Genomic DNA, 26,848 nt, shown 5'->3' with positions numbered 1-26,848 from the left:
CGGCAGGAGCCCTGCCTTTCTCAAGGCTGAGGGTACATGATTCTTTTTCGTCTTCTTATAGCGTTGGCAAGAGGTGATACAAACAGAATATGGGCACATACAGGTGAACCAGCTGGACACGCACAACACACACATACACACACAGGTGCGGAGAGGTATTGACGAAACTAGTACTAGAATACAACTTTGAATTCGACAATGAACACTACTTACCAATTAACGGCACCGCCATGGGTACAAAAATGGCCCCTACTTATGCTAATATCTTCATGCATAGCATTTAATTTGAATTTTTACTTACTTCCCCTATTAAGCCCGCCCTATACAAACGCTACTTGGATGATATTTTCATAATTTGGACTGACACAGAACAATCACTCCTACATTTCATTGAAAACTTCAATCTCCTCCATCCTAGCATATCCTTCACGCACACATATTCCCCAAACAAAATTAACTTTCTGGACGTTGAAATTGCGGTTCATGAAGGTTCGCTCACCACAAGCGTATACAGAAAACCCACGGACCGACAACAATATTTACATTTTCAAAGCTGTCATCCTCATCACTCAAAAACAAGCATTCCATATTCTCAGGCTCATCGATTCAAAAGAATTTGTTCCCAAGATCAGGACTTCGCACGAAACGCAAAACGTATGCGGGAAGTCCTGATTAAACAACGGTACCCGCCAGATATTGTTGACGACGCCATAAAAAAGGCACATGAACTCAACCAAGAGGAAATACTGGAGGGACGTCCACGAAAGGAAAACATAGATCGTCGAACAAGCTGGTACTCACCTACACGAGTAACCCTCCCCCCCCCCCCCCCCCAACGTGAACAAAATCCTAAAGAAACATTTCAACATTCTAGAACAGAGCGAACGTCTCTCCAATATTTTCACGGCTCCTCCCCAGGTTGTCTACCGACAACCGAAAAACATCTGCAACATCCTAGTCCACTCAAAAATAGGAAACAACCCGCGGTTGGGGTGCGGCCTTGCGGAAAGAGTAGATGCCAGGTGTGCAGGCACATGCAGACATCAAGCTGCGCAACAAGCACAGTCTCAAATGTTAGGTGGAAAATAGATGGTAACTTTGATTGCGATGCCTCAAACGTTATATATCTCCTACAATGCGGTGTATGCCGCATGCAATATATTGGCCAGACAGCTACCCCTCTAAGAATGCGGTTTAATTATCACCGTGCTCATGTCCGCTCTCTGCCCAACCTTCCTTTTTCAAAAGATATCAACCAGAAACAGCACTCATTCGACTCAGTCAAACTAACAGTTCTTCATGGGGGATTCAATAATACACGGGAGCGGGAGCAGCGTGAGTCATACTTTACTTATAAGTGTAGGACAATCAATACTGGGATAAATGAAAACATTGGGGCAATGTTGTCCTTACGAGCCCTGCAAGTTTAATGCTAAGCACATATATCAATCATTATCCCTTGACAGTTTTCCTCATTTTTTGTTTCTTTTTCCTCCCCCCTCTTCCCTTTTTTTCCCCCGCTTCTTTGATACCCTCCACATCCCACTTCTCGTAAAAACCTTCTTCATGCTTGGCGCTCACATCTTTTAGCGAAAACCTCAAAGTATTTCACCATTCTACTGTCCCACATATTTTTTTTCTTCTTTTCTTTCTTTGAGGTTCATCTCTCGTCGCGAGTTGCTCGAACTTTACTCGCCGCTGTCAGGTTCTTCTAACCAACAATGTCCACCTGGTTGTGGTGCCTTTTTTTTCATCACGCTTGGCGCTCCCTATCTTTTAGTGAGAACAAAAAAAATAATTTTTTCACCATCTGCAGCAAACACGTTCCCCCACCTTTTTTTTTTTTCCCGAGGTTGTTCCGCGGCTGCCTGTATTGTATACAGATGGCTCCCGGCGGCCAGTGGGGTGGATGACCCTTTGGGCCTAGCCTGCTCTCCGCACCTGTGTGTGTATGTGTGTGTTGTGCGTGTCCAGCTGGTTCACCTGTATGTGCCCATATTCTGTTTGTATCACGTCTTGCCAACGCTATAAGAAGACGAACAAGAATCATGTACCCTCTGTCTTGAGAAAGGCAGGGCTCCTGCCGAAACGTTGACTCCAAATAAACTTGCAAAACAGTATGAAGCAATTTTTCACTTGTATGTAACCTCTAGCAACCAAGTACGTCTATTTACTTATGATATATATATATATATATATATATATATATATATATATATATATATATATATATATATATATATATATATAATTGCATTACTATTCAAAAAAGGCCGTACTCAACAGCAAAAAAGATTAATTTCACCTAAATAAGAATCTGAACAGGAGAAACAGCAGAATCGGCACACCTAGCAGGGAATTATAACAAATTTGCTGTACAGCAGAGCGAAATGTTCAGCTGCTGAATCCCAGCAGAGTAGCGCCGAAAGGAAGTAAATCTGGAACAATCAAGCATGTATACAAATTTTACCAAGGCATTTCAAAGGAGAGTTTTCGGAGGGAGGCGAAACAGCGCGGCAGGACAGGAAAAAATGTTTAAATGTATCAGAGTAATTGCAGTATGATCACGATCATGGCTGAAGGCGAACAGCCAGATCTATGAATATGAAAGTTAGAATCAAGAAACACCTCGCCCTGACGGGAAAGACACCTGAATTCCATGCATACTTGAAATGCCGCAAGTAGTCATAATACAAAAAGAGCGCATTTCAGGACTTCATCCAAAGAAATTGTTTGAATCGCGCCGCCTCCCAAAAATGGAGGTAGAGACGTAATCACAAGATAGGGTGATTCAAAGAAGCTGACGGAAGAAAGTACGGGGATTCGTTCACTGTATATGCACAATGGCTGGGAACCCACATAAGTTTAATTTCACTGATATGAGACAGCGCGAGGTCATAAAGCTGCCGACGCAAAGTAGATGCAATCTAAGAATTCAAGACAGTACAAACTGATAGAGCGTCTGTCGCCACAGTAAAGTTGCCGTGATGTAAACAAACTCTTCGGGTGGCTAAAACAATAGCTAAAGATTCCTAATAAATATGGTGCTATAGTAAGGAAAGCGAAGTAAAAAAGCCTAATCAAGTCGAAAAGAAATATTTCCAACCGCCGCTTTTCCCTTACGCTGTGCAGCATCAGTGGTAAATACGACATACAATTGAAAATGTCGCAGGTGGTCGTCGAAAATGAAAACCAAGGCAGACACGAGCAAAGAATTTCCATGATTGGTATAAATATCATAGACCAAACTAAACTGTGATAGACGAAACCTGACTCGTGAAGGACAGCACACATCTAGTTGCAATGGAGATAAAAGCGACAGCACATATACGACCTCGGCCTTACATACCGAAAACAAAAGCTACGAAAAATAAATATTGTCAAGCAATGAAGATTGTTACAAAATACGATAGGACGAATTGTAAAAATTTATAATGGACTATACCGTAAGTTGCTGAAAACGGGAATGCAAAGGAAGTACTCGAGCCTCAGAGTACAGGACATTTATTGCCGTTCAAGAGAAGTTGTGGAAGCTTCTAAGGAGCCGAACCTGTGAAAAATACGCAACCGAATTCCAGAATAGGGCGCAACTAGTTTGTACATCATAACAAGGGCAGATCTTTTCATTCTATATCTCCTGTGGCTTATGCGACGCTAGCCCCTTATCTCTAAGCGTGCCGAATATGGGGTCTCCCAACTCCCAAATACCTAATAGTAACCTGATATAAATGCTCTTGGGTATTCCTTGGGAGCAGAGCACGATATTTGAATCGCTATTTGAAACTCTTTCAATGTTTCTTCTTCCTGTGAAAATCCAGAAAGCGCCCAGATGAGACACGCATTGTACGCATTGTCTCCAATAACGCGGGAACTTCCACATTCTTTCTTCCCGTAATAAAATTGAGGCTGCTGCCGCCGAGAAGCGCAAGCCTAATTGTATTCAAGGAATTATATGCGGAGGGAAACCGAATATATTTGAATATCGACCCCTGATTTACCAGGGCTCTTTACTAGCACCTTATTTTTTTTCAGCGTTTATCTTAAAGGCTCTCTAATCTGTAGTAATTTTCATAATCGGTGCTTTGCATGTGCCCTGATCATCGCTTGTGTAAATCTCAAATACATTCAGTTGGGAAAAACAGTTATTCATGCGCCTAATCATTTAAAGCACATTTGCATTACCGACTAAATTATTGTATGCTCGGCTCTAAGATTTATTTTCAGTTAGTGATTACAAATGCAGAAATCGCGGTAATATTATTAAATGCTGCTCACCGAAGGTTGAATTAGCTGTGCAGCTGAAGAAAAATATAAAACACACAGCAATGCTTCAATAAGGTTTGAAAAGTAAATCAGCCGCGAGGGAATACATTCATAGCCTGCCCTCAGTACTGAAACTTTCTACCGTCGACAAATGTAATGTATTGCTTATGTGGAGGGCAAAGAAGAGCACTTGATAGCGTCTCGCCTTGGTATGAGACAGTTATTGGTGTAGAGAACGAGAAAACAAAACGAGAAGCATACCTATTATGAAAAACAATGACATTTTAATATCGGTCCGCATTCATATCAGGACAATAACGCGTATTTTATTTTTGAGTGCATTGAGCAACATTTAAAAGTCGAGTGAATATTGCCACGGAACAGGGACAAGGCCGTATGTACAAACAGGAATAAAAGCGTAACTGCATGAAAATCACCGTTTTATTGTGATTAATTTAGGTCCGCAAAAGTACTCAGCAACTCAGTGGCGGCGATAGCAAATAGGTGTTTATTGCTTACATTGAGCACACAACTGAAACAATTATACCATCAAGGACGCGGTATTTATATAGTATTCCATGAAAGGGCTGCATAAAGCACTTCAACAAAGGATACTCTCAAGCATAACTAAAGCTGCCTGTGCGACCTCTCTTCATGCGAGGGAAGAGAGGTCGCCCGCCCAGCCCAGTGCATCAAGTTGTAGCAAATTTGTCTCCCCCAAAAAGAAAAGCAACATTTGACAGGGCGAGGGAATAAAGCATTCAAAATACAATATATATTTAGTCACTGCGCGTATCCAAGGCCAATGTACAAGCTTATGAAAAGGCACAGGGGATACGAAGCTCGTCAGCTAGTGCATCAAGGCCGGCATCTCCAGCCTGTCCCCCGTACAAAAAAGAAGCGCCCGTGACAACGCTGCAGAAACCGTGCCCACCATGTCTTTCTAACTGGTCAGACAAGTACTCCGAGATGACGAGGTGCAGGTTCCGCAGTGCTGGATACATTGCTCGAAAAGGAGTCAGACACGCCTCATGGAGGCAGCGATGTGCTTTTCCAAAGAACGAGGCCGATATCTTCAGGCGCTGAGGTGGGATGTCACACACTTGACTTTCTATGTTTGGGATACATTTGACGAAGAAATGAGAGTGAAGGTCCCGCATGTTTTGCATCTGGTCATCGACATGCCGCATACTTATCCGGCCTCTGAACACAACGGCCACTGCCAGATAGCCACCCTGGCGGGGATCGCAGACAGCCATCATGTCTTCGGCTCCGAACCCCAACTGCGGCAGTTGTGGCACAGTCAGAGCCCTTTACTGCTCGCTTCCACGCGAGGTGAGCGGAGCGAGGCCAGTCAGGAAGACGTGCAGGCGTGGGAAGGGCACCATGTTCGTGGTCATTTTGCGAAGGTCAGCATTCAACTGCCCAGGAAGCCTGATAGGGAAAGATGCTCGATTAGAACCCTCTCACAATAGGAATGTATTCCCACATATTATGTTCGGCGGTCATCTTGTGGGGCAGTAGAAATTACACCGCTCATGAGCCTGCGAAACTTAAAATGGTCAATAAAGTATTGATGTCGCCTACTTCAAACCTTTCGTATGCTTATTGAAGTTTTACTTTAATTACAAAAATTGCTTTTCCTGTTATGCGCCCTGGCCACCTGCAGCGGTCAAGAAACCAAAACACTTGCATCAAATATCTGCACCACCCTGTAGGGTATTACAGCGATACAAAAAGGAAGGAAAAGGCTACGTATGCTATATATGGTGAGATATTAAAAAGAAATACATGGCAAAAAAATAATTAATGAACGTAGTTTATATACCTATGCTATTCATGCAGGTGCAGTAAATGACGTCGATATTCAATCTCTAGCTTGTAACTGAAATATTGTTAAGTTCACAGCTACACGGACATGACTTGTTTTCTTTTAAACTATATTTATGTACATAATGCAGACCATGGTAAGGTCCAAGCATAAAGTGCACTGTACAGGCCAAAAAAGAAGTAACAGATTACAAGAACAGCTCACGAGCGAGTTATGACACACAACAGAACACCAAATAAAATAGTAGGCGAAGTCAGTGTTAGCCCGTGAGAAGGAAAGTCGACCCTATCCACAGTATCAGTCCCTGAGGGCGCTGGGAAAGACCTGACGGAGCGAGTTGGATCGATCGGAGCTGCTACTTCGTCCTGCGGCTTTTTTTTGGAGAATCTTAACTGACATGTGGTAGTCACTACTGCCGCTGCAGAAGAAGTGCGTCTCGAAACCTCCTTCGCTTCCTGTAATTAGCTGGTGTACCTAGTATGGTTATTGTGAAGAGGAAGAAGTGCACGAGGAACATTCCAGACAATGACATCGTGATCGCTGCGCGTGTTGGACCTGACTGTGTTCGCTGTCGCTGTGTTCGCCGCGGATCTGTCCAGTCCTGCTGATCGAGTCCTGCTGATCTGCTCAGTAAACCCCCATTTTACATTATTATTATATTTTACACTTGAGGCATGGAAGCCGAGGGCGCTTTTTAGCTACGTTTCCTATTTCAATGATTTTTGCTAGAATAGTGCGGTCACACGCACTTCATGAAGGCACATTATCCTGTTTTGATTATGTCTAAAGGATTTGAAGAAAAAAGCTTCGCGTGTGCCGTATGCCGCGACATCACAGCCAAGGCCTGGTGCTCAGCAGGTGTTCGACTCCTCCTCATTAAAAAAATAAAAATCAGTCTTCATCTAGAAATAGAACCTCCACTACTAGGATCCTCAGCCTACCGCTTTACTGCTGCGTTGTGCCACGCCCCGGGTCGTGAAGCACGCTTCATAATTTCGCTTGTCTATCGTGAGGATGATAGCGAGATTCCGTGCGACAGATAGTCTAAAATAAAAAAGTCTAAAATAAAGTCAGTAAATTAGGGTGACATCAAGAATTTGACGTCACTCATCTGCCGTCAGCTAGCAGGACCAAGCGGGAACAAGTGCGTTTCAACGCCACTGGGTGGCGCTTCTTGCCTTCCGCGAGTAACAGATGCTGCGCCTTTCCTTTCTTGTCAACGAGTTATAGAACTTAGACGCGCTCGACATGGAAGCCAAGGAGAGTTTAGCTGCTGGCGAACGACGCAGAAGACTGGAGAAATTACTTCTGATCCCGAGGTAGTCATTGCTTTTCGCTGCGTATGTCCAGGCATAGCAGAGCTAGGCCATCTTTAGTTTTTTAATTACTGTTGGGGCCGCTATGTTTCCTGTAAGCCTCATATTGAATCGATCCCAGCCGTCACTAGAAGGAGGCGGTGGATGGGTGTTAAACTCTGTGGGATCTTCAGGAAATGCATTGGTTCGCTTGTTTACAGAAATGCAGTAATGTGCGCAGCTTTGAAACACTCACCGAAGGCATGCAATCACACCCGACATATTTGCAGAGACTAAGTTGTTAAGATCTCGGTAAATGTGAGTCGCCAGCCACTGGGTCGTTAAGCAGATTTTGTCAGAGGCTCCGTTGTCCCTGCAGACAGTTGCGTCGGCATTTTTCACTAGATGGTCGATGGACATTGTGACATTGCATGGCTCGACGATGGAGTCCGAGACCTGGAGGTAGGAGCAGAAAGCCACATGAGAACCGGGCGCGCTCACACAGGCGAAATAGATTTCGAGGAGAATATCTTGAGAAAGTCCCTTGGGCGATCAGACAGATTCAAAGGCGCGGAAATGGTGTCATAAAGACAATGTCACACCTTTAGGTAAGGGACCACGCTGAAGGTGTTCATGACGTGGTCCGGGTACTCGTCGCTGATCTTTGAGATGAGTAGAGTACCCGCGTCAGGTCCGGTGGTACCACACAGGAAGTGGGCGAACTGGCAACCTCGCGGGCATTCGCAGTTCTGCGCTTCCCTGGGAACGACGCCTAGCACTACCTCCAGCAGTTCGGCACCCTCCGTGTATTGGCCCTTGACCCAGTTGTGGCCTGCACCACGCTGGCCTGAAGGTACTTAAAAGCGTGTGTTAGGACATATTCTTAGCCGAATCATACCTACAGGGGCGAAGACACTCCTCTAGATTTATGTACTGACGGAATTAAGGAAACGAAGAGAACGAATGCAGAAATTAAAAAGTGGGCCATGAATAAAACTCCTCTTAAGATTTGCGGGCTCCTAAGGAGAAACGTAAGAACCAAGGAGGTTATAAAAAAATTACTCGAGCGGAAGCCGCGCCCGTCGACAGAAGCCTCGGCGACGCTATCTCGAGGGAGGCAGGAAAGCCAGCCAGCTGCTACTGAGCGCGCCTGCTGAGTGCACGGAGAAGGGGAGGTTTTCAAATGCGTGGCATATAAGACAAACAACACAAACGTTGTTTATGCACGGCTAACGGTTGTACGAACCGTGTAACAATGACACCAGGGCCCGCTTGCACAAAACAATCTTAAGACTGTCTTAGCTATGTCCAGACTTAACTGGAGTCTAAAGAATAGGCCACTAGCATGGCCGCTTAAGACTGGAGTTAAGACTGGGCTTCAGTCCTGACTTGAATAAGTCGCTTGTATGATTACGACTCTAGTGAGTCTTGGTTAAGACACAAGGACGCCAGGTGTCTAAGTAGAGAAATTAGGAAAATACAGGGATGCGCTGGCACTGTCCCTGCTGTAAGATGTACACATTCCGCCAATTTTGCGTTGTGTAAAATCCGTGCCATTGCTTTTTGCGGCTTTAGATTGTGTTACGAGGAAAAATGCCCCAAGTGGTTGCTGAGGCCGTTCTGGGAAGCCACTCTGGTGAACATGAACCCGAAGCGTTCGACGTTCGGAACACGAGCCGTCTTAAATAAGCTTGGTCTTTCTAAAGACACCATTTAAGTCTGGACTTAGCTCGGACTTTATCGTGCAAGCCGGCCCAGGAGTCAGATTTCACGAATTGAGCTCATTATTGCTAATTCCGAACTGACCGTGCTCCTTGCATTGCTGCGTGTACGTGCAGGCATATTGCCACGTAGGGGTGACAAGGTCGACGACACAAATGAAGGGTCGATGATTGCACTGAAGAAACTCTTTATTGGGCTAACTTGCGCCCGCAAAAGAACTACAAAGAATGCCCGTCACACTCGTCAACGCTCAATTTAAAGGCTGCACAGAACAATCTAGATAACGTCGCAAACAGCTACCAGCACGGGCTGGAACATTGTGGAAAGACACCCGAGTGGCCGGAACCTTCGAGACAGATCTCGGTGCATCGTGCGCTACAACGAAACTGATAAAGGTGTGACTAGCGACATCGAGCATTGACAAACAAAGATTACGGAACTGATACGCGGTCCAGAATCAGAGTGATAAGCCTGTATGCCGGCGGCTGTTAAAAAACAACAAATACTGTTTTGAAGCTTTCGCGGCAATATAGCGTTTGCTTCTCTTTTGCTAGGTTTCCCTGAGAGGAGAACACTTTTGGAATAGGCTGTTCGTCGCGAAGGCTGGCAGGCAAAAGGCTGAGGTCACCTGTGTTCTTTTCATTTTACTCCAGACTTCTTTGATTGGACAGAACAAAGAGCCTAGTTGCGCATACGCTCTCTGACGGATCTGTTATGCCCGGTGCAGCTACAGGCGCCGGTAATCAAAATATAGATTCAGGACAGTTTCTTCTCTGTATTAAAGTGTAGAAAGCTGATAAGACTGCGCGCCATTATTACGGGAGCGTATACAAATCACTCTGTCGAAAAGCCGTCATTGTACCCCAAAACTAGAAAAAAAAAACGCGTCGGAAAAATTATGGAGGCCCAATTGTGTTGTGCTTGTGATATGTACTGGAGTTGTACTGCGTGCATAGGAATGACTTGATAAGGCGGATAAAGTGTGCATAAAGTTGGATTTTAAGCGGATTAAGGAGGACTAGATGGAGGAAATGGCATTAAGTTTCAGTTAATTTTTTTACTGAACCGAACAAACGGCACGGTTGCACTTGTGCTCTTTGCCCGCTGTTAATTCCGGTGCGGCCATAGGCATCGGTAAACAGTTATAGGCTTAATGGTGAGCTAATAGTTAAAAAGTAAGGGGCTATTAGTGCGCACTACGTTGTATTCAACGCTATATTGTTAGAAATGTCCAGATTAAGTTGGATTAGTGTAGCTTAAGCTGGAATAAGGCAGTTTACGTGGAAATGAGGGTAATTACTTAGGATAAACCTAAATTATAGCGGATTACATTTGATTATGAATGATTATGTTTGATTAAGAGTAAATACGTTAGACTGAGGCTGACCAAATTGAATCAATGTGCATTATGTTGGAATAAAGGTGACTTATTTGGTCGATGGTAGATTAAGTTATAGGGATGAAAAATTGATATCGAATTCATAGCACGTAGGCAGCAACCCCCTACTTTCAACGAAACAAATAAGTATTTGACAAATATGGGTCAGAGAGGAAGTAGAATTTGATATCATTTCGACAGTTTATTTAAAAGAGCATATAGTGCTACGAGTGCTGAACTTGTCGCCAATGACAAATATGTTTCCTAAGTTGAATCACCATATCATCACTACAATCCGTGGGCACGCATGTCCACAAGCTACGTAAAGGTACAGTAGAGTAGTATGTAAACCAGGATTCATAGCGTAACAAAAGATTGGAATATGTCTTGTACAAATACAAACGGAGGTCCTTCCATTCAAGGTTTAACTGCTAAGAATAAATGAAATTTCAGTATGCACCATAAGGATCATGGCATTAGGCATGAGTAGCGTCAGTGCTCATAATACTTAAAAATAGTACATAATAATAATAATAAATAATAAACCTTTATTTCCATCAGGTGCTATACAGATGGAGGGCTACGGAAAAAAAGCTGCCACTTGGCGGCTTGACGAGTCCGCAGCCCCATATATAAGGCAGCGTCTAGGCAACACCAGAGAATCAACACGCGATAAACAAACAAACACTTAATCAATGCGGAATAAAAGAAAAGTTCCTGAGCCAGGTAAAACAAACACCGTCAGCACAAAAAGTAAACAAGCGATAAGCATAGCAAGACACTTGTTCTATGCAGAAGAAAAGAAATGCTAGATAAAACAAACACCAGAAAAGTTGATCAGCTTAGTCAAACAGCAAACATGTCTCTGAGTTTAACAGTGGAACAGCTAAATAAATCAAAATTCAGTGATTGATAATAGTTTAAAAGCGATGGCAGAGAATAACACAAACGCTCCATACCAGAATTCAAGCGTGGTGCAGCAACCTTCCATTTTTCTCCACGTCTAGTATTATAACACTTCTCATTTGTTTCTAAATGTGCCAAGGCATCCAGGCTATGAATATTTTTTTTTTTACTTCATATTCATACCGAGCACTCAAACGGTAGCGGTATAGCTTGTGAGCTGTAATAACATGAGCACTGTGAAAAAATTCTGCAGTGGTTGCATTATAACCAGCATTGTACACGTGGCGCAGATACCGTTTTTGCATACGGAATATTTTTTGTGTGTTAGAGAATGTAGTTGTGCCCCAGACAAGTTGGCAGTAGTTGACGTGCGAATAGAAAAGAGAATTATAGACCAATAGTTTTGTTTTAGTAGAGAGCATGTATCGGAGACGACCGACTACACCGGTTATCCGAGCAAGTTTGGCTAATACAAAATTCACATGAGTTTCCCAGGACAGATTGGCAGTGAATATCACACCTAGACATTTGAAATGATCAACAATGTCAACAGGATGAGAATTTAAAACAATATCGGCATGAGGAGGAACAGGTTTATTTTTCGGCCGGAAGACAACAGCTTTTGTTTTATTTTCGTTAATCTTCATGCAATTGGATGAGGACCATTGCTGCAGTTGGACTATGGTGTCATTACAATCAGAGATGAGTTTATCGATATTATTGCCAGAAAAAAATATGCTAGTATCATCTGCGTATATAATAAATTTGGCGTTCTGATTAATGTTAACAATGTCATTAATATACAGGTTAAATAGCAAGGGGCCCAATATGCTGCCTTGTGGAACACCACAAAGCAGTGGCAGGACTCGTGACCGCGAGTTGTTGATTTGGACTACTTGACATCGATGGGATAAATACGATTGTAATAACTGTAGTCCACACCCACGTATACCGTAAAAGTCCAACTTCTGCAGCAGAATGTCATGATTCACCAGGTCGAATGCCTTGGAAAAATCTACAAATAGGCCGACTACTATTTCCTTGCTTTCGAACTGCGTTAAAATATACTCTTTCTGGTGAAGCAGGGCTAACTCTGTAGACATATTCTTCCTAAACCCAAACTGGTGTTTCGTTATTAATTCGCAGTGATCAGCAAAATTTACCAGCCTGCAGTGTATTATTTTTTCGAGAGGCTTAGAAAATATAGGTAAGATAGACACCGGACGGTAATTGCCCAATTCATTTCTGCTTCCCTTTTTAAAAAGCACAACTACTTTTGCAGTTTGCATTTTCACCGGAAATGTCGATGTCGTCAGACATTTATTAAAGATATGCATTAGAACTGGTGCTATGACATCTGCGACATACTTTACTGGTTTTATTTGAATTTCGTCGATATCCCTACTGCTGCTGTTCTTTAAATTTTGTATTGTTGAAATTACTTCCCGTACACTCACTGGCTGTAGAAATATTGATTTTTCATTCCGCGTGCTGATATACCGATACGCATTTGAGGAGCTGCCTGGCGTACTCATGCTTGTAAAGAAATTATTGAAAGCATCAGCCAGTTCCGCCTCGTGCAAAACTTTGCCATTAATCGTTAGTTTAGAAATGCAGCTACGTTGGTTATCGCGACGCAGTAGCGTGTTTAATTTGTTCCAGAGCAACTCACTCGGCACATTTTTGTCGTCCAAAAAACGTGAGAAGTACTCTTTACGTGCATTACGTAGTTTTTTCGTTAGTTGGTTCCTATATTGTTTAAAAACGGTCAGATCATCAAGGATGATATCAAATTGCGGTTTATTGCATCATCCAAACCTGGGGAATACTGGTTAATAATCTGCTCCGAAGAGATCATTCCTTGTTTACGCTTCAACAGATTAGCACTCCTTGATTTTTATTATTCTACTTGTTTTTCTATTTGCGAGCTTTGCAGCGACTTGCTATTTCCCTCATAAGTATATTTCGACCAACAAATTCCGTTTGCCAAAATAGGAAAGTTTAATGTTCGTATTTATGTTCGCAGATCTGTGTAACTGTGTAACCCACCAAAATTAATGTTCTTCCCGGATCCTTTGCTCCTTGTTTTTGTTAGCTGGTCTGAAATGCTTGGTCACAGAACTTGATAGCACCTGCTGCTTTCAAGCTTGATAAAGTAGCCTGTATCAGTTCGATGGTCAGGTTAATTGTTTACAGCAATATGGGTTTCTTTATGTGAAGGATAGGAAGCTATGTTTCTCCTCCTGCTTCTTTTTTCAAAATACAGATTTAATTGTTATTCAGGTTTGCCCATGCATTGTTGTTTCGTTAGGCGTTTAATTCCAGATGCCGAGAGCCTTGGCGAAGGCATACACCTGCTAATATACAGTTCAGGTCCTGATCCCGACCGAGGAAGCTACATTCTGGAGACGCTAAAATGAAAATTGGCCAACTAACTAGGTTGATTGAACAGATGTTAGGAACTGAGTGCAGTGGAATGACATTAGATTCGTAAAAACATACTCTATATCAGCTAGGCTATAACGTGACTTGAAACTATAGCATATGTTTTCATTTTGAATAACAATAAACTAATTAGCGCGAATTATTTATGACATGCGGTTGGCCCAGTGTAATTTACTCGGCATAAGCTATCCATCGGTATACGACTTGAAGCTACGCATGCATTGTAACGTTTTTTTTAAATAGCTAATTAGCTGTATCCAATCAGCCCTAGAATCAGTTCAGTTCAGGCGTTCAGTCGTGTCCGACTCTTCGTTACCCTATGGACCATGTCACGCCACGCTTTCCGGTCTCTCACTATCTTAACATCACATAGCTTCATCTGCAATGCCTCGAGAATGCCATCTAACCATCGCGTTCGCTGCCTAACCCTTCTCCGGCGACCCTCAACATTTCCCAACATGAAATCTTTCTCCAGCGACTCCTCTCTTCTCATCAGATGACCAAAGTAGCTGAGCTTTAACTTTAGAATTGACCCTCCAATGAGCAGTCAGGGTTTATGGTGGACAATATCGACTGATTTGATCTTCTGGCAGTCCAAGGAACTCTTAAGAGTCTTCGCCAGCACCACAATTCAAACGCGTCAATTCTTCGGCGGTCAGCCTTTTTCACAGTCCAACTCTCGCATCCATACACCACAACTGGAAAAACCATAGCACGGGTTATACGGATCTTGGTTGGCAGACTAATGTCTCTGCTCTTTACTAGGCGGTCAAGGCTAACCATTGCTCTCTTTCCCAGAAGCAGGCGTCTCTTAATTTCATGGCTGCAGTCTCCTTCCGAGGTAATCTTGGCGCCCAAGAACAGAAAATCTGTCACAGCTTCCACTTCTTGTCCATTGATGCTCCAGGACTTGGTAGGGCAAGACGCCATGATCTTCGTCTTTTTAATGTTCAGTTTAAGCCCAAACTTCTCACTCTCTTCTTGTACGCGCATCAGAAGTCTCTTGAGTTCCACTTCACTTTCTGCCATTAAAGTGGTATCATCCGCATATCTAAGGTTGTTGATACGTTTTCCAGCAATCTTCACTCCAGCTGAAGACTCGTCCAGACCGGCCTTCCTCATGATGCACTCTGCATATAGGTTAAATAGGCAGGGCGACAGTATGCAGCCTTGCCTCACCCCTCTCTCAATCGGAAACCAATCAGTAAGACCATGCCCAGTTCTGACTGTGGCCTCTTGCCCTTCATAAAGGTTCCTGAGGAGACAGATGAGGTGAATTGGAACTCCCATCTCTTGGAGAGCTTGCCACAATCTGCTGTGATCTACGCAGTCAAACGCTTTCGCGTAATCAATAAAGCAGGAGTAAATGGGTTTCTGGAACTCTCTTGCTTTTTCCATGATCCAGCGAAGGTTGGCAATTTGGTCTCTGGTTCCTCTGCCCTTGCGAAACCCAGCTTGCACGTCCGAAAGCTCCCGATCCACATACTGCTGCAGCCTACCTTGCAGGATTTTTAACATCACCTTGCTAGCATGCGAAATAAGCGCGATCGTGCGGAAGTTGGAACAATCTTTGGCACTGCCTTTCTTTGGAATGGGGATGTAAACTGACCTCCTCGAATCCTGTGGCCACTGCAGGGTTGTCCAAATCTTTTGACATAATGTATGCAGTGTGTTAACAGCGTCGTGGTTGAGGTTTTGAAGCAACTCAGCTGGAATACCATCAATTCCGCTAGCTTTGTTCTTAGCAAGGCTGGCTAAGGCCCATTCAACTTCACTCTTCAGGATGCCCGGCTCGAGATCAGTAATCACAACCGTCCTATGTTGGGTTTGCACATCCGGGTCCTTCTTGTACAGTTCTTCTGTGTATTCCTGCCACCTCTTCTTTATCTCTGAGGCTTCAGTGAGGTCCTTGCCTCGTTTGTCCTTTATCACGCCCAGCTTAGCACAGAAGCTTCCTTTGATATCTTTGATTGTCTTATACAGAGCTCTTGTGTTCCTTAATTGGCTGTTGTCCTCAACTGCTCGACACTGTATGTTCAGGAAGGCATTCTTATCTCTCCTTGCTATTTTCTGAAAATCCGCATTGAGAACCTTGTATCTTTCTCTTTCCCCCATACCTTTTGCCATCCTCCTTTCCTCAACTATTTGCAAAGCCTCTTCAGATAACCAGTTTGCTTTTTTGCATTTCTTTTGCTTTGGAACTACCTTAGTAGCAACTTCTTGTATTATATCACGAACATCAGTCCACATCTCTTCGGGCTCTTTGTCTTCTAGATCTAATTCTTGAAATCGATTCCTCACTTCCACAGCATATTCTAATGGAATCTGATCCAGATCATACCTGAAAGGCCTTCTAGTTTTCTGCGTTTTCCTCAATCGAAGCTTAATTTTGGCAACAAGAAGCTGATGATCGGTGCCACAACCGGCCCCAGGCCTTGTTTTTACTGCTTGTATAGCGCTTCTCGATCTCTGCCGGCAAATAATATAATCGATCTGATTCCTGTACAGACCGTCCGGTAAAATCCATGTGTACAGGCGCCTCTTGTGCTGTTGAAAATGAGTATTCGCTATGGTCAGGTTGTTTTCTTGACAGAACTCTACTAGCCTCTGCCCAGCTTCATTTGGCTCACCAAGACTGAACTTGCCTGTAATTCCGGATATTTATTCACTCCCGACCTTAGCATTCCAGTCTCCTATGAGAAAAACGACGTCTGATGATGGGGTGCGGTCTAAAAGGCATTGTAGGCCCGCATAAAATCTCTCAACGTCAGCTTATTCAGCAGCAGGGGTCGGTGCATAGACTTGGATAACTGTTATGTTGAAAGGGTGACCTTGGATCCGACGTGAAATCATTCGGTCGTTTTTGGGGTTGTACCCCAGCACTGCTTTGCCCATTCTTCTGTTCACTATGAGAGCGACCCCATTCCTTCTCTTGGATTCGTGCCCACAATAAAAGACATAATGGTCGCCGGAGTTAAATTCTTCCATTCCGGTCCACTTGAGCTCGCTGATACCCAAGATATCAATGTACAATCTGTCCATTTCTCGCTTGACGATATCCAGTTTACCTTGCGTCATAGATCTTACATTCCATGTTGCTATGTGATATATCTCCTTGCAACATCGGACTTTCCGGTCGCTTCCCGACACATCCACAACTGAGCGTCCTTTTGGCTTTAGCCCAGCCGCTTCATTAATCCTGGAGCTACTAGGAATCGCCCTTTGTTAATCCCCAGTAACATGTGGGACGCCTTCCAACCTGGGGGGCTCATCTTCCGGCGCCATATCGATAATGGTATTGTGACTGGCCATAGTGTTTTCTGGGCAGGAAATACTGGAGTGGGTTGCCATTACCTTCTCCAGTGAATCACATTTTGTCAGAACTCTCTGCCGTGACCTGTCTATCTTGGGTGGCCCTACACAGCAGAGCTCACGACTTCATCGAGTTTCGCAAGCCCCTCCGCCACGACAAGGCAGTGATCCATGAAGGGGAGCCCTAGAATATGCAACTGCAAATATACCTGAGATCAGCTATCGAATGATATATGACTATGATGTGGCATGTTAAATACAGTAAACAATTTGTAATATTTAATTAGGACTCGCAATTAATTCAATGCTTCTATACTCGACATACGATACCGAACTATGTGACAATAGTGTTCCAATGGCTTGATTCGAAGGCTTGACGTTGAAGTAGAGCGGCGACTTTTGCCCTGAGTATAGCTATAAACTCCCCAGTACACGCATATCGTCGAGAGCTTTAAACATCGCGGCGGTGCAAATCAATCTATAGACGTCCAGTATGGCTCCTCTCATAGCACACAGCATTGGAAAAATATTTTACAAAGCTCTCCCGCGCTCTTACAGGCCGTTTCTTGCCCCTCTCAAGATGGCCGCCGCAGATTTCTTCCAAGCACGCTGAGCGGAATAGTAGTCTTACACTCCAGGAATTTTTTAGAACCCACTTGGTGAGAACCTGAATTGTACTTGCCTACAATAAGGTCTACCAGTAACTGCGTGTATTATCGCACATCACCTGAACCAGTTCACCGACAACGTTATCACACGCAACGTTCGTTGGTAACCCCAAAGCAAAGAACATTGCAATTCACTGCAGTGACCCGCATTGCAATGAAAAAGCATCGCGTGTCCTTCACTCTCGTCTCCGCTTGCTTTCCTCGGAACGGCATACGTTTGAGCTTGCCGGACTTCCGGGGGAATTTGACGCACATGTAGTACACGCCTGACGATGCAGACGGCAACATCCATACTGCAACGAATCACGTACGCCCAGTAACACAGCACATTACAACACGCGTCGGCAACAAGTGACCACTGGCGCAATCAAAGCTGAAGTGAAGGCGACGCGAATGCGGCCGTCTTTTTCATGGCGCAACGTAGAACTAGTCCCTAGCGGGCTGCTTTTCATATGCAATAGCATTACTAGCCTATATCGGTGAGGCTACGTCCGCAATAAAATTAGGTCTCTCAGATGTCTCCTAAGGGGAGAATAGCGAAACCTGCTCTTCCTCTCCTATCATTTGCTTCTGAGTATTTGGATCTTATCGGCGTCCGTTGAAGCGCTGCATATAAATATAATTGGTTAGCAGGAAAGGAAAAGCGCAGTATCTATCACACTTAATCCGGAAAGTATGAGTTTGGACGGTACAGACAACACACCGCCACTCCTGTCGCGTGGCGTCCCTAATGCGATTTCAGGTGTGGGATTGTAGCTGGTACGAACGCTAGACAAGAACACATCTCGCGGAATCTTGCGCGTTGATCCCACGCCTCCTAATAGCAGGTGTTGAGAGATCGCGCACGGGATTTCTTTCCATGAGCCTAGAATGGATTGCGCCTTTAAACTTCCCCAGAGCCGTTGTGTCGTTCTGAGAGAGATAGGATCGAACAAATGACTGTGATTGACCGAGAATAATATGAGGATGTTGGGGAAAACTCATGTTGGCAGGAGTGTTAGTTAGAGTGAAAAATATGAAGGTAAAATCAAACATACGTGACTAACATCGACGTCCAATGGATGTTACGGCAAGACGACCAGGAAAGTATGGGTTTCTGACTTAGCAGGTTGACAGCAAAGGAAAGGCGATGTATCTGTCACTTTTTGCGGACACATCAGCCGAGCCGTACGAGAAAAAAGAGAGGTAGGAGTGAAAGCGGAAAGAGAAAGGGGTGCTGAAGCGAACAGCTGCGGGAATATTGCTACCACTTGGTCATCTTTAACGTGCACTGACATCTCACAGCTCACGGATGGTCGCCTCCATCGGAACGCAGTCGCCGGCGGTCGGGACAAAGAAAATTTCCACTGTGTGGCACATGCCCCGGTCCAGCTAGCAAAATTTATACGAGGGACGGGTGATTTCCTGCATGTAACAACAACGCTCAGGCTTCCGCATTTCTCCAGTGGAGATTGAGCAGTGCTCTCGCACTGCCAGCCTCCTATTTTTTACAGGTCGCTCAAGCTGTCTGCGGAGAATTGTAACACATGCTGCGCCTTTTATTTGCAGTCAACCAATTTGAAATGCCATTAATGCCTGCTGTATTGCGTATATTTCTATAGGCTCTTGGGTGCGACGTTTCGACGAAGCGGCAAATGCAAGGCGTCGCACGGACGCCTGGATCGAACGCCTGGATCGAACATCCGGTGGGGTCAGCTTCGTATATGCGTGAATAGCTTGGTGACGTCCTCACTAACCATAACGTTATGATCGGATGTGACGCCGTTATCACTTCCGGTTATTAGACATGACCGATGACGTCTAAAGTGATGGCGTCGTAGCCAGTCGTCATTACACATGACTATATAGTTATGCTAGTGACTAATTAGAACAGGTTTGTGATTGATTATTCATTAGTTGGTACAGGTTGGTGACTAGTCGGCGGTTAGTTATTCCTGGTCAGTGACTAGTTAAGTGAAGGCGAGTGCAACTATGAGGCAATCGGTGTGACTTCATACCGAACGGCGTCGGCGGTTCCTCGCCGAGCTCTCGGCGTCCGCTGCTACGCCGGTTGCTAGGCAAAAGCTCAAGGTCATTCTGTACCTGCTCGGAGCACGGCCACGGTGAAATGGCAAGTCCGTGGCCGATGTAGCTCTCGCTACAATATTTCAACTCCTTCAGGCAAGAACCAATTGACCTATACACACAGTTCCTCCCTAAATACGCATAAAGGTGATAACTGTGAAACATTAATGACCTATTTAGAGCGGCAGCAGCCTGTTTCACACTAATACCTCGTGATCCTGAGCTCGTATGCCAATTTTTCGTCGTTTTCGCAATTTTCATTCTAATATCCTTGGTGGAAACGCCGGAACATGAAGTGGCAACCGAACATCCAGTTCGGTGTTTCGGTCCCGCCGCGGTGCCGCAGTGGTTAAGATGCCAGGTTAATGTTCTGATTACCCGCGGTCGAACCCGACCTCTGGCGGATTCGTTTTGATTGTAGCAAAGCTGAGAGGCACCCCTGTGCTGTGCGATGTGAAGTGCACAGAAGAAGTCTCCACGTGGCCTAAATTACACCGTAGTCTTCACTACGGCAGACCTTTCGCGCTCTCCATTTTTACTCTCCACTTCCTCAGTTCCCTTACGGCGTAATATTATTACGGTGTTTCTACCAGTCCCACGACTCAAGGTGAGGCGAAAACAACACTCAGAAAACTACACAATCAAGGAATGCGAGTCCAGGCATGCAGACAAATAATTAGGGGCATGATCCAGCTTCGTCAGCGTCTTTGCAAATTGTTACATTGGAAAGAAAGGGCGCAGTATCACACATTTCTCTAAGCCTGAATCGCACCGTTTAAGGAAAGGACTTCGCTTAAATTTCAAGCCTTCATGCTGACAACTCGACAATTCCAAGGCCTTTAACAACTCATAAATGGCGTCCGCACAAAGTATGCGCAAGCTATGCGCGCAAGATGTACCCCCGAATTCCGCGGGATGTCGGTAAAGGTTCTGCTACCCTTTTGCAAATGACGGCATACAATAGCCATCGACCATTGCATGCTGCATGCGTGGGTTATCGATCGGGACACAATTGGAAGTACGTGGTTTGAAACCCGATCACAAACGGGCCTCCAACTTGACCAGCAGGCGGATGCTACATGGCAAGCAAAATGGCATGACACCACTCCGAACGCTGCCCAAAAAACAGCTGCGTCACCAGCAAAAATTATGTGAGTTTGTTTTTCTTTTCCTGCTCTATTGCTCAACTCTAAAGTACTGCGACGGCTTTGCGGCCAAACGAGCCCACTACTTTAAGACGTAAACGCAATTTTGTAGATGTAGCAGAGGGGGCTGGGGAATTAATTCTGCAAGTAACATGAAATGCCGCAAAAAGGAGGCCACGGATACGGCTAAGCAATAACGCTCCAACTTTATCAAAGCGTAACAACTAAAGAACATGTGGATATGCTTTTTACAGAGAAAAGATTTCGCACATAAGGGAACTACGTCACTAATGGAACGCTGTTTAACGGATGCTAATGAAGTGTCCACATTATCTGCTATCACTTACTGCGCCCCGCTTATGAATTATGTCGCAATAACGAGATCTGTATCGTATATTGTATATCCTTGTCTACAATGTAAAGAGGCACCGTCATTGAAAGAAGCGTGTGACTTCGCGGTAAATATAATAGTATACAGAAACAGTCCAAGTACTCTTCACCCCAAGAGTTCTACTAAACTGCCCTGGCGAGCGCTCATCCGTCACTTAAAAACTCAATATAGGGAGCCCAACTGCTGATAGGTGCGTTTCGATGGAGGCGTAGCGCAAAGGCGTCCTGTACTGTGCGATGTCAGTGCACGTTAAAGATCCCCAGGTGGTTGAAATTACTGCGTAGCCCTTGACCATGGCACCTCTTTCTCTCCGCTTTCACTAGCCCCTTCCTTTTCGGCACGGTTCAGGTGTAGACAGGGCATGTGTAACATATAGTGCGTATTTACTTTCCTGTGAACTAATTATTATTAGCGGAGTAGAGCTCGCAAGGCGGTCGTTACAGTAGCAATGTGAACTGCCAACGAAAGGAAACAAAATCTAGTGGTGCAAGTCGCCTTAAGCGCAGTACTCCGAAAGCATTTCTCAATGCTATGGAAGCGATAGACACAAACCAACGACGCTCGTCGCGACGAGAACCAAAGACCTACTTCTGGACTAGCTCGCGACTTTCTATGGGACTATAACCCTCTGCAGTCTCTCCCTAAAGTGATTTGCTTATTAATAATTGAATGTTTGTGTCGACACGCCCTGTACACGCCGCTAATGAGATGAGTTGAATTTAATAGCACGTAGGCTACTATTGAGACCGGAACTGTTTTCACATTATTAAAAAGGGCACTCAAATGAAGCTCCGTCGTAATACACATTCATGCGCTCGAGCCGGAGCTCCGAATTCTTTTGGTAGACCGCGCATGGAAGAATACCATGCTCGTCAGAGATGACCTCCCAGGGCTGCAAACGGGTAGACATGTCACTTATAGGAGCGTCTTCACACCTAAGCTTGACGACAGCCATAAAAATTCACATCGGGCCCAAAGGCTCAAGCTGTGCGCGGAAAACAGCATAATCTCATATGCCTGAAAATGCGACATTCCTCGTTTTTTTTTTGGACAGAATGCTGTAGGAGCAGAGCCTTCCTTACGGGCAATATGTCTAACGTAGCTCAACGTTCGCTAAACTTGGGTGAAGCTTAAAAGCACACCAGCCTTATATTAATCGCATTCTTCTTCAGGATCACAGCACAGGGTTAATATTCTTAGAACGCCTCTGAGAATGCCACCCTCACGCACGTCCTGCCTTTCATCATCATCATCAGCACCCTGACTATACGCACTGCAGGGCGAAGGCCTCTCCCATATTTTTCTACTTAACCCGGTTCTGCGCTGGCTGCACCAATTGACCGCCGCGAACATCTTAACCTCATCCGCCCACCTAACTTTCTGCCGCCCCCTCCTACGCTTTCCTTCTCTTGGAATCCAGTTTGTTACCCTAAGCGACTATCGGTTATCCTCTCTTTGCACTGCATGTCCTGCCCATGCCCATTTCTTCTTGTTAATTTCCACTAGAATGTCGGTAACGTGCGTTATTTCTCTGACCCACTCTGCACGCTTCCTATCTCATAATGTTACTCCTACCATTTTTCGTTCCATAGCCCTCTGGGTTGTCCAAAACTTAAGTAAAACTCTCTTCGTTAGCCTCCACGTTTCAGCCCCATAGGTGATTAGAGTTAAGATGCAGCTGTTGTATACTTTCCTCTTGAGCGATACCGGTTAGCTGCTAGTCAAATCTGCGAGTGCTTGCCAAATGCGCTCCAGCTCTATCTTATTCTTCTTGATATTTCCTTTTAATGCTCCGGATCTGCGGTTACTACCTGTCCTAAGAACACATAATCGCCTACTACTTCCAGTACTTCGCTACCTAATGTGAACTGCTGTTCCTTCCCGAGGCTGTTGAACATTACCTTAGTCTTCTGCACAATAATTTCCAAGCCTACCTTCCTACTTTTCCTGTCTAGGTCATCAATCATTAGTTGCAGTTCATCCCCCGAGTTGGTTAGCAAGGTAATGTCATCAGCAAACCGCAGATTACTGAGGTATTCTCCATCTACCCTTATCCCTAACTGCTCCCGTTCCAAGTCTCTGCATACTTCCTCTAAGCAAGCTGTGAATAGTACTGAGGAGATTGTGTCTCCTTGCCTAACACCTTTCTTTATGGAAATTTTGTTACTTTCTTTATGCAGAATTATGGTTGCTGTGCATCCACTATATATATCTTCCAGCACTTTCACGTACGGCTCGTCTACCCCCTGATTTCGCAATACCTGCATCACCGCCGATATTTTAACTGAGTCAAATGATTTTTCGTTATCAATGAATGCTATGTATAAGGGCTGGTTATATTCCCAGCATTTTTCTATCACCTGATTGATGGTATCGATATGATCGATAGTAGAGTACCATTTCCGAAAGCCTGCTTGATTGCAGTCTAAGGTTGTCCTGATTCTATTAGCGATTACCTTAGTAAGTACCTTATATGTAACAGACAGTAAGCTGATTGGTCTGTAATCTTTAAGGTCCTAAGAGGCCCCTTTCTTATGAATGAGGATAATGTTTGCATTCTTTCATGGTTCCGGTACCATCGATTACACAAGGCACTGCGTATAAAGGGTGGCCAGTTTTTCTAGCACGATATCCCCCCCCCCCCCCGCGTCCTTTTGCAAATCTGTAGTTATGTGATTCTCTCCAGCTTATTTCCCCCTTTTAATACTTTGCAATGCTTTCTTGACCTCGTGCTTTGTCACCAGTGGAAAGTCTGACTGTTGTTCCCTGCCGCCAATCTCGTTACGGTCCTGACTACTTTGGCTGCTGTAGAGATCTGTAAAGAACTCCTCGGCTACTTTGACTATCTTGTCCGTATTCGTGATGACGTTGCCCGCCTTGTCCCTTATCGCATACATCTGATTTTTGACTATGCCCAATTTCTTCTTTACCGCTTAAGGCTTCCCTCGTTCTTTAAAGCATGCTCAATCTTCTCCATGTTATACTTCCTTATATCAGCCACCTTGCGCTTATTGATTAGCTTTGATATCTCGGCCAATTCGATCTGGTCTGTTGGATTGAAAGCTTTCATACTCTGGCGTTTCTTAATCAAATCTTTCGTCTCCTTAGACAGCTTACCGGTATCCTCTCTAACTATCCTACCGCACACTTAGTAATGATATGCCTGAAATTATTATTCATTGATTTAGGGTGATGTCGCCATCCTCGGTTAGAGCTGCATATCGGTTCTGTAGAGAGATCTTGAATTCTTCTGCCCTCGCCCTGACCGCTAATTTGTTGATGGATTTCATTCTTACTAATCTGTTGCGTTCCTTCCTCAGATTTAGGCTAATTCGGGACCTCACCATCCTGTGGTCACTGCATTGCACCTTCCCTATTACCTCTACATCTTGCACAATGGCGGGGGTTGAACACATCATGAAGTCAATTTCATTTTTAGTCTCCCCGTTAGGACTTTCCCGTGTCCATGTCCGGTTCTTCCGTTTGCTGAAGAAGGTATTCATGATTCTTAAGTTATTGCGCTCTGCAATCTCAACTAGTAACTCCCCCCTGCTATTTCTAGAACCAATGCCATAGTCACCAACTGCCTGGTCTGCTGCCTGCTTTTTACCTACCTTGGCATTGAAGTCGCCCATTAGTACATTATAATGCGTCTTTACTTTCGCATTGGCGATTCTACATCTTCGTAGAAGCTTTCAACTGTCTGGTCTTCATAACTACATATAGGTCCATAGGTTTGTCAACTTTCAGTGTATACCGCTTATTAAGCCTAGGAACGATGACTGCCACCCTCTCATTATTACTATAGAATTCATCTGTATTACCCGCTATATACCTATTGATAAGGAAACCTACTCCTAGTTGTCGCCTCTCTGGTAAGCCTCCATAACACAGTACATGCCCATCCTTCAGTACTATATATGCCTCATTCGGCCTCCTAACCTCAATAAGCCTATGACATCCCATTTCATACCTTCTAGTTCCTCTAACAGCACTGCTAAACTTAGCCTCACTAGCTAAGGTTCTAACGTTAAACGTTGTCAGGGTAAGTTTCCAATGGCGGCCTGTCCCGCCTCTGATATCGAGTAAAAAGCAAAGACAAAAACTCGGAACCACCAGACTGTACCGCCAACCCATCTACATAACCAGAGAACACCGTTTTGTATGTCGGCTGTGATACTGATGGGATAATAAGAACAGCCGTCAGTTCGAATAGAGAAGTCGAAACAGGCGGAATAATATGATTCGCAGCACTCACACGCGTACACAGAATTTAAAACTAAGCACCTGATAACCGCACCTACTATCTCCGGCGCCTGGCTCAAAAGCCAGTTCTTACGCCCGTAGCCTGAAATGAGATGGTCGAAAATCGCGTTTTCAACAGTGAAGCGGCTAACGTAAGTCGCACCGAAACCTGCCGGAAGAGGCGAGCTCTGCCCCGCGAAAAACCCCCGAATCGGAAGCGCTGTTTACCTTCGCTGTGATCTGGTTGTCGCACTGCCCCGCCTGCAGGTGCACGATGTCGTTCATGTTGGAGACCTCCTCCGCAAATCCAGCTCTCAGGATAGAGAATGCTAGTCGGGAACGCCTTTTTATAGCCTTGCGCCGCATCATCACTCGCTTCCCCTTCGTCTCTTTCAATACGATTACTGATATTAGAGGTAAAACCCTAAAACTGCCAGAGAAAGCGCTACAGCTAGCGCTCCCTCATGGAAATGTATTTTTGAGCCTGGGAATAACATTTTCTGTTGACGCAGCTGATGTAGTGCGAAGGGTTTGCGCTAGTGCAGCAGGAACTACTTATCGTATCGGAAAGCATCCCGAAGAGCGGGGTTCTTGATTGTGTGCGCACGGGCGCACGTGGTACACGTAGCTACCACATGTGTAGCTTGCTTCTTTTTTTTGCGATGTTTATTGTCTCGGGGAATAAAAAGAATGTTGTGAAGGATGAAAAGTATCATAAAATAAATGACGAAAGGTTAGTTGATGTTATGAAGTCGAGGAGTGACGTTCAATTTCGCCCATGGAGCTGTTGCTCCATGGGCGAAATGGCTTTTTCCAGCTGTCAGCTGTGCTAACCGTGCTAACGTATTAGGGCATCGCTACGAGCAGAAGGCGTGAATCGGCTAAGTATTGGGCGGCTAGTCCTCTTTTTCTGTTTTCCCCTGCGCATTTGCGCTTTTCACCGTGTTGATAACGCTCGCAGAGAGATTGTAACTGTAAAGTGATGTCCACGCAGTCTCCCGGCCAGGGGCGCTCCCCCTGGTCGGCTTTCATTACGCCTCACGATCTACCTCTGGAAGCGTTCCAACGATCTGGCGTTCCAAACATTCCTGTGGCGCTGGTGGCCAAGGATGGCGGATTTATTAAAATGAATTACCCTGGGACTGTTCGAGTTGCTCTCCCGGCAGCCTCTTCCCTGTATGAC

At 44.8% G+C, this 26,848-nt stretch overlaps 1 pseudogene; it reads right to left on the bottom strand.

The window, feature by feature from the left end:
* Positions 1–4,981: 4,981 nt before the first annotated feature.
* LOC146182941 (tubulin beta-4B chain-like) lies at positions 4,982–25,950 on the bottom strand (annotated as a pseudogene).
* Positions 25,951–26,848: the final 898 nt, after the last annotated feature.

This window comes from Amblyomma maculatum, chromosome 7 (assembly GCF_055883805.1).
Source record: "Amblyomma maculatum isolate TAMU_Amacu chromosome 7, ASM5588380v1, whole genome shotgun sequence".
Taxonomy (NCBI): Eukaryota; Metazoa; Arthropoda; class Arachnida; order Ixodida; family Ixodidae; genus Amblyomma; species Amblyomma maculatum.
This window is presented reverse-complemented; position numbering and strand designations above follow the sequence as displayed.